Below are 14,042 nucleotides of genomic sequence, written 5' to 3'. Positions count from 1 at the left end.
CAAATCCCTGAATCAAACATATACAGCCTATTTCTAAATGGATGAATCAGGTAAGTTCCTCTACTTTCTGCAGACAGAGTAAAAAAAGAGAAAATGTCATACGAGTTGGGCCCTCTCATTTTAAGAGAAGACATCTTTAGGGGAGAAGCCTATTTAGGGAGAAGCCCCTTGCTTCCACTCTCAACAACCAAGGTCCCAACCTAAGCCTGGCATAGAGGAGATGACATTTTAAAAAAGACTTATTTATTTATTTATTTGACAGACGGAGATCACAAGTAGGCAGAGAAGCAGGCAGAGAGAGAGAAGGAAGCAGACTCCCTGCTGAGTGGAGAGCCCAACTCGGGGCTTGAACCCAGGACCCTGGGATCAAGCCCCAAGCCGAAGGCAGAGGCTTTAACTCACTGAGCCACCCATGCGCTCTGAGGAGATGACATTTATACTTAATTTAAGATTAAATCTTTTCAATCCAAATGGATGATAGACCCAAATATAGGAGCTAACACTACAAAACTCCTAGGAATAAATTATGATCTTGGGTAAGGTAAAGCCTTGTTACCCAAGAAAACAAAGAAAAAAATATATAGTACTTCATCAAAATTTAAAACTTCTGTGCTTCAAAAGACACCATCAAGAGAGTGAAAAGGCACCCCAGAGAATGGGAGAGAATATGTGCAAATCATAAGAACTCTTATAGTTCAACAATTGAAAGACAATCCAATTAAAAAATGGGCAATGAACTTGAACAAGTATTTCAGCAAAGAAGATATACAAATGGTCCTTTAGCACGTGAAAAAACATGTTTCATACCACTAATCATTAGAGAAATATGGTTGACTTTGAACAACATAGTTTTGAACTGTGCAGATCCAGTTAGATAAGGATTTGAGGGGGATAAATACAGTATGGTACTGTAAATGTATTTTCTATTTCTTATGATTTTCTTAATAGCGTCTTCTTTTCTCTAGCTTACTTTATGGTAAGAATACAGTATATAATCACATAACACACAAATTATGTGTTAATTGACATATTATCAGTAAGGCTTTCAGCTGATAGTAGGCTATAACTAGCTAAATTTTTGGAGAGTCAGAAGTCATATACAGGAGTGCCTGGGTAGCTCAGTTGGTTAAGTATCTGTCTTCGGCTCAGGTCATGATCTCAGTGTCCTGGGATTGAGCCCTACATTGGGCTCCTTGCTCAGCAGGGAGGCTACTCACGTGCACATGCTCTCTCTCTCTCTCTCAAATGAATAAATAAAATATTAAACAAAAAAGTCATATACAGATTTTTGACTGGATGGGAGGTTGGCGCCCCAGCCCTTGAGTTGTTCAAGGGCTAACTATACAAATCAAAACTACAATAAGATACCACTTCATATCCACTAGGATGGCTATAATGAAAAAGATAATAACAAATGTTATTGAGAATATGGAGAACCTAGAACCCTTCTACACCGCGGGTAGGGATATAACATGGTATCACTGCTTTGGAAAGCAGTCTAGCAGTTCCTCGAAAGGTTATACACAGAGTTACCAGATGACCCAGCAGTTCCAAGAGAAATGAAAATGTATATCCACACAAAAACTTGTACATGGCTGTTCACAGCAGCATTATTCACAATAGCCAAAAAGTGGAAATAAAACTGAATGTCTATCAATTGAAAAGTGGATAAATAAAATGTGGTATATTTATTTGGCAATAAAAAGGAATGAGATACTGATACATCCAATAGCATGGGTATATCTCAAATTAGGATCTCTCTCTCTATCTATCTATCTAACAAAAGAAGTCAATGTAGCAGATGAACAAGAAAATATTTGCAACACAGAATGCAAAGTTCTATCTCAGATATAAGCTCTGAATATTCCAGAACAGACTGAAGCTTCAGAGAATTAGTGAAGGTTTCATGAGTATGATGAGGTTTTGGGTGGGCTTGGAAGGATTAGTAAGCATTAGCTAATCAATGAAGTTGGAGAAAGAGCCTTCCTGGTAAAGCAAAGAGCATGTTGTGACTGCAAACATAAACAATGAATTCAAGGGGCACCTGGGTGGCTCAGTCAGTTTCGCATCTGACTCTTGATTTTGGCTCACGTCATGTTCTCAGGGTTATGAAATTGAGCCCCGCATTGGGCTCTCCATTGGGCTCCACACTCAGCATGGTCTCTGCCTCTCCCTCTATCCTTTCTCCCACTCTTAAAAAAAGAACTCAAGAAATATTTACTAAGTGCTTATTATGTGCTAGACAGAGTGGTGGATACTGGGATTCTGCTGCGAAAAAGATTATGGGTAAAGCTCTTGGACCCGATGTCTGCTGTGGACTAATTAGCCGATGACGGGCACGAGAAATCAGGTGAGGCAGCAGTAACATGGTTTTTGGGAGTCACCTTCTGGGATGAGGCAAATAGTTTCCCTAGAGAAGTCAATACCCACTGTGTCTGTAAAGGTAACAGTTTTGTCCTGGGCTCTGATAGGATCTGTGCAGCGTTGACAGTTTCTTCTGGGTCTCCTCCAGGTTACACACCCCTCACTCTTCCAACCTTTGTCCCATTCTCTTTGTTGCTAGTTCAAGTTGTGCCACTAAGGGATGGACAGTGAGTGACTGGCCAGGACAAACACACTGTCTGAAGGAAGAAGGGAGGCCGAGGGTGCAGCCCTCTGGGAGTCTGACTGAGGACAGTTGGGCTGGCCCCAAAAGAAGCAGAGAGGATATGGCAGACAGATGCCTAGTGTAAAAGGCTCCCTGCTAGGCAGCTCAACTCTGCCTTTGAGTTATTTCCATGAAATTACCACCCTGAGGCACTAATAAGGTGATCTGAGAGGCAGCTAGTATTTTGCATAATTCCCAGGAGGCCAGGACTAAGGGAGCACCATGATCGATTATTCCCCTGTATCTTCCAAGAACAATAGGGGCATGTGGATGAGTGTCACTGAAGGAGCAGACACGGAGGGACACCTGGCAGCCTCCTGTTGCGGAGACAACCCGAGGGACCTCTGGAATGGCCCTGGGGGAGGAGAGAACTGTAGCTGTTGGAGTTTGCTGCAAAATTGTCCTCTCTTTGGGTCAGGCAGGATAAGCGTAGCATCTCCTTGACTCTAGGCAGACCGCCCTCGGTGGACAAAGCCAGCGGCCGAGCCTTACTTGTCCCACCTGGGCCTGCCGGCCTGGAGTCGTGTGCCTGGCCTGTCAGTATTTATTGCCTCCATATGTGCCGTCCTCTGGGCCCCCTGGCCTGCCACCTCTGCCCCCAGGCTCGGTGCCACCATCCCCGGCAGGCCCTCCCCGGACCCAGCCAGGACAACTGTGGGACCAAGCGCGCACAGTCGGAGCCCTCCCCTGTGCCTCCCCTCCTCTTGCCTCCCCTGTTGGGCCTGGGCCTAGAATGTTCAGGAGCCTGACCCTGCTTCTCCTTTTCTGACCGGGAAATTAACTCCCCCAAAGCAGCAAAAAAACAAACAACAAACAACAAACAAAGAAACAAAAAACGTTTCCTTTCAGCCTTCAAACATGCTCAAGTCTCATTCCACATTCACAAAAGCCTCCCTTTCCCACCTCAGTCGGCACATTATCTCCAAAGTTACACTTCTGGCAAGAGTTCCTGTCGGCCGCATTCGCGTCTCACCTCAATAGTTCTCATCAAAGTCGTTCAAGTGGAAACCAATCCCTTATATTCCTCGCTCCTCTGGAGGATTTAATACTCTTGGGATCCTCTTCCTTTGGCTTCTGCAGCACCACCCTCTCTGGTTCTCTTTGTACCTCTGTTTTTTCAGAATCCATCTTGGTCACTGAGTTCTCCTCTCTCGCCCATTTCTTAAATGCTGCTCACCCAAGGTTTACCCTTGAGAGTCCTTCCTTTTTGCTCTGGGGGATGTCACCCATGTGTCTCGTTCACCCATCCCTCACATGCTGACAACTCCCAGCTCCCTATGTCTTTTCTGAGCTTCCAGCTCTTCATTGTCTGGCTCCCCCAACTCAACAGTGACACGACTGAGCTAACCATCGGTTCCCTCAGATTTGCTCCTGTGATGTTCCTGAGCTCAGTCAGTGGCAAGACTCTCACTCAGATACAAAAACAAGAAATCTAAGGAGTATTCTATCCAACCCGTCCTCATGTCTAATGTCATTGACAATTTAACATCTCCAATGCCTTCCATCTACCTTCCCAACTCCCATCCCGAGTTCTAACCTCACTTAGTTTAGACCTCAGCATCTCTTACATGGACTTCACAACAGTTTGCTAACAGGTTTCTTGGCTTCTCATCTTTCTCTCCCTATATTCCATCCTCCATCTTACTCTCCAAGTGATCTATTGAGACAGAAATCGATGCCTCCATCAACTGGTTGAAAATCCTTGAATGGGTCCCCATTTCCTTCAGGATAAAATCCAAATCCTTGATCCTGAATCCATGATAAAGGGGGACCTGATAGGAAGTCTGCAGAGGGAGAGGGTTGGGAGAGGTTCTCCCCACAACTAAAAGGGAGGCACAGGAACAAATACTCCTCTTCTGTTTTGGAGATGAAATGTCTGCTGTGACATCTGGAAATTCTTTGCTCATCTCTTAACCACAGGGACAGACATCACAGACATGTTAAGGAAAGACTGGAAGAAAGACAGAAAGCACTTGGATCCTGCTGAGCTCCCTGAAATACTGAATTAACCAGCTGTCCAATGGCATACTTCTAGATTTCCTGGAGCATGGGATAACAAATGTCCCAGTTATATAAGCTACTTGAGGTAGGTTTCTAGCAACTTGTAGTTGAAAGCATCCTATCACATTTATAATATGTTTCCCTTTTTTAAGATAGAGAAAATACCAAAGACTGTGTTAAAATGAAGTCTTCTAAGAAGGAGGAGGAGAAGAAGGAGGACTTGGTGGTGGTGGTCAAGGTCTTCTGTGACCCTCTTAGGAAGCATTAGGTTTGGTCTATGGCCGTACCACCCTGAACACGCCCGATCTTGTCTGATCTTGGAAGCTAAGCAGGGTCAGGCCTGGTTAGTACTTGGACGGGAGGAAGTTTTAGGTCTGCGTCTTTGTCTTGTTCACATAGTAATAGGTACCTTCCTCCGTTGTGGCATTTAGAACAGGAATTTTCAGATTTCTTTAAACATATTACAGCCAAAGCAGTTACTGCTGCCGTGGACAGCCAAATGCATTTCCAAATTCAGTCTCTTACTTATGCAAACAAAAACTTCCCCACCCCTCAGAGCCATATCTTGCCTGCTTTAGCCCTTAGGTCAGTGTAAGGAATGTAATAAGAGCTAGTCAGCTACATTCTGCGGAGAGCTGGGTGTCACAGCTCATCTCTGCTGAAACGTCTAGTTATGCTGGGCTGGTCGTCATGGAAACACAGCTGATGATGTGAGCATATGGCCTAGAGCCTCTGTCTCTTACTCTCCCAGTGAGGGAGGGGAGCTGGTACTTGAGAACAACGCAACAATGTCCTATATTATCTGCTGTGCTTGTCGAAAGAAGGGGAAGAATAGGTTGTTGTGGAGAGAGCTGAATTGGGGGTGCTATGAGGAACTCGAACCTAGGAAGCTCTGGTCCCTCTGAGTACAGACACTGAGTAAAGACTGCGTACATAAAATGTGTGCAGATGGACCTGTGCAGGGTGGAGGCGTGGAGGGGAGGGTGAGGGCAACAAACGTAACGAATACTTACTGTGTGCCAGACTCTGAATTACAAATAATAACAATAATAGGCATTTTCAGAACACATAGTAAGGGCAAGGGGCTTTATGTCATTATTTCGTGTAATCCATACAACAACCCCCCCGAAGTGGATTCTATTACTTGCCCACTTTTTCAGAGAAGGAAACTCAGTGAATAATTGCCCGAAGTCAACACCACTAGGAAGAGATTGAGCCTAGGCTTGAACCCAGGGCTGTCTAGTTCCAAAATATCTACACAAACCTATGCTACTCTGTCTCTCTACTGTGATTAGTACTCTAGATATCTTATTTTGTTCAAAAAAAGATGTAATGGTATTAGACATCACGCCAATCTTAAAAGATCGAGTACAAGGTGCTTGTCTGAAATGTCACATAAGTGAGAATCTTTTGGACTCTTAACTGTATTGAGCATAACTCTCACGATGATTCGGTGAGGTTGCTAAAATCATTTCCATTTTACAAATGATGGGTCTTATGCTCAGCTAGACCAAGGTCACATGGCTGGTGATTAAGAGGGAAGAGAAACCAACGGGTGTCATTCAAAGCCTGTGCTCCGTCCATTCCCTCCTCTGCTTTAGGGACAGGCAGGCTCCCTCTCCCTGTGCACCGTGGCCACTGTTGCCATACTGGGTTCACTCCAAAGCCCATTCCTCTCTAACCAAGAGGCTCGGGCATTAAACTACTTTTGCAATTTCATCGTCAAACTTGGGTTGCCCAGACCAAAGCAATCAAGACGACCACCATCACGACTAGAAAGCCCAACATGGATGACGTTTACCTAAAGATCTTCTGTAAAACCCGCTCCTCCTCTCATACTCCAGTCTTAGCAGGTGGCACCATCGATTACTCGTTTGTTCATTCCTGTGACGTAAGGGTTATCCTTGACATTGCCCTCTCTTTCCCCTTTTTCATACCGAATCCATCACTGAGTCCTGATGGCTTTACTGACTCAGCCTAGTCTCCCCACTCTGCTAACCCACACCATATCCATCTTTTATCTGATGACAGCAAGAGCCTCTTAGAAGGCCTCCCTGCTTCTAGTTTTGCATCTTTCCAGTCCTGTCTCCACTGCAGTAACCTCTTCCCATTATTCTCGGGATTAGATGATTCCCATGACTCTTTGAAGAATCTTTCATGTGACTTTTGTCATGTTATCCTGTTTTCCATCCTCATAGTATCCTCTACTTTTCCTTCACAGCCCCTGTCACATTTATGATTGATCATTGCGGTAATGATTTATTGATGTGTCTCTGCATTCGGGTCCGGGCCTTGCATTCTTGTCCTTACGCTGCCACTCACCGCCTGTGCTGCCTCGACAAAGAAACGAGGCTTTTGCTTTTGTGTTAGTCTCTATGGTATATCTTTGTGTGTCTGTGACCTCCACGGAATTCTGCGTTCCTTTAGGAGAAATTTGACTAGAAACCAAGTCAGCCTGACCTCAGACCCCAAATTTCTTTTTTTTTTTTTAATTTAATTTAATTTTTCAGTGTTCCATGATTCATTGTTTAGGTACCACACCCAGTGCTCCATGCAATACGTGCCCTCCTTAATGCCCACCACCAGGCTCACCTAACCCCTCACCCCAGTATTTTTCTCCCTTCCAAAACCCTCAGTTTGTTTCTCAGAGTCCACAATCTCTCATGATTCGTCTCCCCCTCCAATTTCCCCCAACTCCTTTCTCCTCTCCTTCTCCCCATGTCCTCTGTGTTATTCCTTATGCTCCACAAATAAGCGAAGCCATATGATAATTGACTCTCTCTGCTTGACTCATTTCACTCATCATAATCTCCTCCAGTCCCGTACATGTTGATACAAAAGTTGGGTATTCATCCTTTCTGATGGAGGCATAATACTCCATTGTATATACGGACCATATCTTCTTTATCCATTTGTCCATTGAAGGGCATCTTAGTTCTTCCCACAGTTTGGCGACTGTGGCCACTGCTGCTATGAACATTGGGGTACAGATGGCCCTTCTTTTCACTACGTCTGTATCTTTGGGGTAAATACCCAGTAGAGCAACTGCAGGGTCATAGGGTAGCTCTATTTTTAATTTCTTAAGGAATCTCCACACTGTTTTCCAAAGTGGCTCCACCAACTTGCATTCCCACCAACAGTGTAAGAGGAGAACCCAAATTTCTAACTCTTATAGCAGAACAAGAATTAGGAAAATGAGTGAGCAGATGAGGAAACGGAAGCCCAGAATGGTAAAGTGATTTACCCCGTGTCACATGGAGCCAGAGTGGGACCTCAAGACTCCTGGCTCCCGTCTAGGGCTTGTTCCCACAGCAATACCTGACAGAGGCTCAGGAGAGCCAAAAGGCATTTCCCATGTCTGTTCCGAGTGTTGGGCATTACGACTACTAGACTTTGTAGGGTCTCTGTACCCCTCTTCTCTTCCCAGTTCTGCATCAGAGCTTAGCTTCGAATGAGCTCTGCGGTTGTTCTCACTGGTCCAAGGCAGCACTGCTCATCTGCTTTGCAGGGGCCCTGGGAGGTCTCTGGGTGAAGGGGTCATTGCCCTTTCTGGCCCAAGAGGAGCTGCCTGGGTTTCAGGTTACCTTCCTTCCGTCGTTGATACAAGTTTCCTTGGGACCGACCTGGGGCTGTGCTAGCTCATGAGCCCCTTTCGGGGGCATAACAAGCAGCCATCATCTCTGGTGGACCCACTGGGGAAGGGAGCTGCTCTGGGAGCCCACGTGAACAGCTTCCCTTCCTCAGGCTGGCTCATTGTCCCTCGGGGACCCTGGGCAGGGTACCTTTCTTCAGGGCACAAAGGGCCCCCCAGGAGCTGCAGCCTGTCAGGAGTTCAGAGCCCTGGAAATCTTTTCTCTCCTCTGGCCATTTCCCATGATCCTTTGCAATCTGTCCAAAGCTTCTTCACCACCTACTGGTTAAGATAAGGTCTAGAGAACTCCACATCCACACCTACTGCTCTCCACCAACCTCCTAAATCATGGCTCTTCCTCTCCTGGAGTTCATAATCTTGGAAAAGAATCCAAGGTTGTCCTGAGGAGTCACCCAAATTGCATCCATTCATCTCCCCCTCAGAATCGGACGTGGGCGCATTCGTGGGACCTTGTGAGGAGGTGCTGATTGAGGGGTCAACTAGGATGGTGGGTGGGGGAAGGGACAAGGGGTGAGGCAGTGGGTAATGGGGAGCAAAGGGCACTGGGCTGGAGGTGGGGAAGCCTCAGCCCATCTGTCCCTTGATGTGTGATCTTGGAAAAGTGATCCCTTTGCTGGGCCTCATCTCCTCAGTGTGGTCCAAGGAGCTGGCCCTCCTGATGACTAGGATCTGTCAGTGGGGAGATGCCACGATGGGCTCTGTAAGGGGGTCATCAAACCCCAGAGCAGGGGCTCCCCTAGTGAGGTACACATAGCTCTCACACATTATGTTCACACGCATATGCATCGTATAGGATGATCTCAGGTGGTTAGAGGATGAGCATTTTCTATTTTCATCATTGTGTATTTAAAAAAAAAAATTTTTTTTTATAAACATATATTTTTATCCCCAGGGGTACAGGTCTGTGAATCGCCAGGTTTACACACTTCACAGCGTTGTGTATTTTTTAATTAAGTACTATATTAGGGAAAATATACATCAAGCACTTAAAGAAGGGGTATATTTTTTTGGGGCACCTGGGTGGCTCAGTGGGTTAAAGCCTCTGCCTTTGGCTCAGGTCATGATCTCAGGGTCCTGGGATCGAGCCCCGCATCGGGCTCTCTGCTCAGCGGGGAGCCTGCTTCCCCCCTCTCTGTCTGTCTCTGCCTGCTTGTGATCTGTCTGTCAAATAAATAAATAAAATACTTTTAAAAAAAAAAATAAAGAAGGGGTATATTTTTTTCTTGGGAAATGATTTTTGTTAGATTCTTAAAGTATTAACTAAAAGCAAGTGTGCCATACAGGTACAGCAAAACAAGTGAAGGTGCTATATAGAGGACCAATACCTAAGCAATGTGGATTTAGAGAACATTCCATTTTTCGTAGAAGACACGTAATCTTTGCCTCTGTACTAATCTTCATCTCCAATAATGAGAACAATGTAACTGATTTTTTTTTTTTTAAACATACCTTCTCCATTGTGAAACTCAGGACTGAATTCAAACCCCAATCTTTCCATTGGTAACTATGCGTTTGCTCTGGATTTGCTTTCCTTCCCCTCTCCACATTATCATTTTTCTGTGACGGCTCCCACTGTAAAGTGTGGAAAGTGGTAGGTGCATTTAGACAAGTAACATTTCAAAGGAAAGAACTAAACAGCGTCCATCTGATGAGCAGGGACTGACATTAGCTTAGCCTTACCTAATCTACGGGGCAGTTTTCACCTGTCCTTCCCTGTATCATTTTTGCCTTCATTAGAAAGACTCCTGGCTCCCTGTTGGGGTAAATATTAGCCTTAGCCCCATGTCACAGATGGAGAGCGGGGCCATAAGGCAGCAAGAGGACCTGCTCCTGGTCATGAGTTGGGCACCAAATCTAGGTCCTCCCACTCCCATGCATTCTTTGTCTGTTTAAAACAAGCCGGACAGGCCCCCGCGGCGGGCGGACAGGCGGGGCGGACGCGAGCCGGGGAGGCTGGCCCGGCGGCCGCGGGGCGGGAGGCACGTGACCCCCGCGCGCCGGCCCCGGGGGTGACCCTCCCCGGCCTGGCCTCCCACGACCTCAAGCCCCGGCGCCCTCTCCGGCTCCCGAGCAGCGGCGCGCGGTCTCCGAGCACAGCGCGGGCTTCCGCGGCCCCGGAGGGGCCGGAGTCTCCCTCACGGCCGCTTCCGCCTAGTCCACTTGGCTTTTCAGGAGCGTGAAGCCCCGTCTGTCTGACAGCACAGCCTGGTGGCACCGCGGTGGCCGCGCACGGCCCCCCAGCGCCCTAGAGTCACGCCTCCGAGCGCATCGCCGGCGGCCTGCGCGGAGGAGGGGGCCCGAGAGGTCCGCCGCTCCGGGCTGACTCCTGTCGCGTCCTCCCACCGGCGTGCGCGGCTTCACGGCTGCGCAGCCCCTGTGCCCGCGCTGCGGTCCGCTCTCCTGACTAGTACTGCACGCTTTGCGCTGAGAGCAAGTCTGATGTTGGTGCTCCGGCTTTCCCCGAGCTGGGGGCCTGTGGGAGGTGGTGGGAATTGTGGCAGGGGTTCCCTAGGCACACAGGCAGTCAGCAGGTTTTTCTTTAAAAACGGGGTAGGGGGGACCACCTCCTATCCTCCTTTCCATAATTACATAAATAAGATCCTCAAGGTGGAAAAACACGGAAAAAAGAATATCAAACATTTCTTCTAATCATCCCTTCGTGCCAACCTAAGGACAACCACGCTTACTTGTTAAGTGTCTGTCTTTCCGTGTTACTATTTTCTGTGCCTGTAAAAACATACATCGTTTTCTCTCCCACCCCGCCAAAATAAAGGCACCCAAACGGTCAGTCTTTTGAAGGGCTTTTTATTGGTTTGTTCCTTTGCTTTTTCTTTCTAGCAGCAATTCAAGAACTTTTCTGTACCGACCTATGTACTTCTACAATGTGATTTTTAATGCTTGTCCAGGATCCCATTATGTGGATATATCATAATTTATTTAATCAATACTCTGGGGCGCCTGGGTGGCTCAGTGGGTTAAGCCTCAGCATGGGTCATGATCTTGAGGGTCCTGGGATCCAGGCCTGCGTTGGGCTTTCTGCTCAGCGGGGAGCCTTTTTCTCTCTGTCTCTGCCTGCCTATCTGCCTGCTTGTGATCTCTCTGTCAAATAAATAAACAAAATCTTAAAAAGAAAAAAAAAACAATACTCTGTTGTTTGGCATTTAAGTGGTTTCCATTTTTTCCCACTACAACAATGCTGTGATGAATACTCAAGTATGTACATTTTCATGCATTACTTTTGATTATATTTGTACATTCTTGGAAGTAGTATTCAGGGTCAAACAGTATGCAAGGATTTAAGGCTTTATTCCGTCAGTACTACAGTGGTTTTAAAACATTATTTAATGTAAAAACAACATTAGAGCAACAATAATGAATTCCTCAAAAGAAATATCCACAAACTTCTTTCTCTGACAAATAAATAGCTTTTATTTGTTTATGTTCCTGGCCATATGCAAAGAGTATTTTTATAGGATTCTATTTCTACCTATGCCAGGCTATTATATCTCCAGGAATGAATAACTCACACAGGTTACAGGATCTAACTGAAACCATTTAGCTGAAAGGGAGGAGAAAACAGTCCCACTGAAATTCAGCAAAAGGCGCTGGGGTCCAGCTAGGCCTGTTGGACTGGAGCTGGAAAGGTGTTCAGGATCTAAAGCAGCTTTCCAGAACTCAGAAGGACTTCTTGATCTTTGCTCTAGCTCTGTTATTTACCAAAGTTAGCTACTTTTTGTGGTTTCCCTTCTTTCTGTCTACCTCTTTCTTTCCATTCATCTGGCCGACTTCCTTAAACTTTATATCTTTTCTCAGCTTACTATTTTCTAGTTCTTTATAACGCATATGTTCACAGTATCTCTTTGCCATACTTGACCTCATGATCTATATATCCTTTTTTTTCTTTTAAGATTTTATGTATTTGCCAGAGAGAGTGAGAACCAGCACAAGCAGGTGGAGCAGCAGGTAGAGGGAGAAGCAGGCTCCCCACCGAGCAAGAATTTGTGGACTCCTGCGGGGACCCTGGGATCATGACCTGAGCTGAAGGCCGACACTTAACCTACTGAGCCACCCAGGAGTCCCTAGTCTTTAAGCTTCAGCTCCTGATGTGATTTACCCGATTCGGTATTCCCCAAGTAGGACTCCAAAGGATGAGAAAGTTCACCAGTTCACCCCTGTTTGAGTGGAGTTTTACAACAAAGCATTTCAAAGGATGTTGGCTTCTTGGATCTGTTGTCCATTCCTGACCGAGTCAGCCGTGTGGAGAAGAGGGGACATAGAGCCACATGGCAAGGACATGGTTATTTAGGGCTACTCACCAAGCAGGTACTTATAGGTGATGCAGTTCCTTAAAAGGGGATAGTGGCTACTGTAGGTAACTGGGCTTTTTTTCTCTCTCTTTTTTTTTAGATTTTATTTATTTATTTGACAGAGAGAGAGAGAGAGAGATCACAAGCAGGCAGAGAGAGAGGGAAAAGCAGGCTCCCTGCTGAGCAGAGAGCCCGACGCAGGCCTCGATCCTAGGACCCTGAGATCATGACCCAAGCTGAAGGCAGAGGCTTAACCCACTGAGCCACCCAGGTGCCCCAGTAGCTGGGTTTTTATGTATAGTGCAGTAATATGGATAAAAGTATGTAGTGTGTTTTAATTATTGTTTCATCATAAACATATAATGACTTCATATGTTTCCAGCTTAAATGGGCATAATAGTTCAGTCAGTGGATTGACTGTAATTTAAGCAATCTCCTACAATTAGAAATTTAAATTCAGTTCTTTTTTTTTTTTTTTTTAAAGCATGTTAACCAATTTGGAAAATTCTATAATGAACAACTTATCAGTATATATTTTTACTTTCTCTTGGATTTTTCTCTTATGGGTGTATCAATTAGCAATGTGTTTCTTTTTTTAAAGATTTACTTATTCACTTTGAGAGAGAGAGTGAGAGCTGGGGCGGGGGGGGGATTGTGCAGGGAGGAGCAGAGGGATCAGGAGAGAGAATCTTGAGCAGACTCTGCACTGAGCCTGAGACAGGGCTTGATCCCACAATTCCGAGATCCTGAGATCATGACCTGAGCCAAAACCAAGAGTCGGATGTTTAACCAACCATGCCACCCAGGCGCAAAGAACAGAAAGCTTCTCTAAAGTACTTTAAATGAAGAGATTTTTTTTTTCATGTAACAAGTCACTCAAGGGTAGATTTGGTTCTTCGGGCCTTTTTCTTATGTTCATATTCTCAAACTGAGTGCTGAAGCTCTCGTTATAGTATCAGTATTCAAGAGAGGAAAGAGGAAGAAAAAAATGCCACTCAGGTCTTCCTTTGCACTGTTGTCATCCGCAGTCACCCCCAGTAGACATAGACTTCTGTCTCTTTGGCCATAACTGCGTTACAGGGCACCCCTACCAGTATGGGAGGCTACAAAAGCCAGCATCTTCCCAACCTCCTTATTTGGTAGCAGCAGAGAAGAGAGGAGTTGGGAATGTGCACTAAACCAGGCTTTCTGGTGCTGTCACAGGGGCTTCTCAGAAGTGTTGAAGCTGTGAAAACCTTCCTTCAAATAAAATCTTGCCTGGACGCGTATTTGGAAAAGCTGATAAAAGTGCAGTTGCTTTGGCTGAAGTGACAATGAGGGCTTAGAGCTTTGTGTGGACAGCAACCCCGCTCCCCGGTACAAGGTGTTTCCTGCTTTCTAGTTGTTTGCACCCCTATCACCTTGCAATTAGTACTTAGTGTTCCATCTGGGAGAA

This window comes from Mustela lutreola, chromosome 1, assembly GCF_030435805.1.
Source record: "Mustela lutreola isolate mMusLut2 chromosome 1, mMusLut2.pri, whole genome shotgun sequence".
In the NCBI taxonomy this organism is placed as follows: domain Eukaryota; kingdom Metazoa; phylum Chordata; class Mammalia; order Carnivora; family Mustelidae; genus Mustela; species Mustela lutreola.
The sequence above is the reverse complement of the archived record's forward strand: the minus strand, read 5'-3'. Positions refer to the sequence as shown.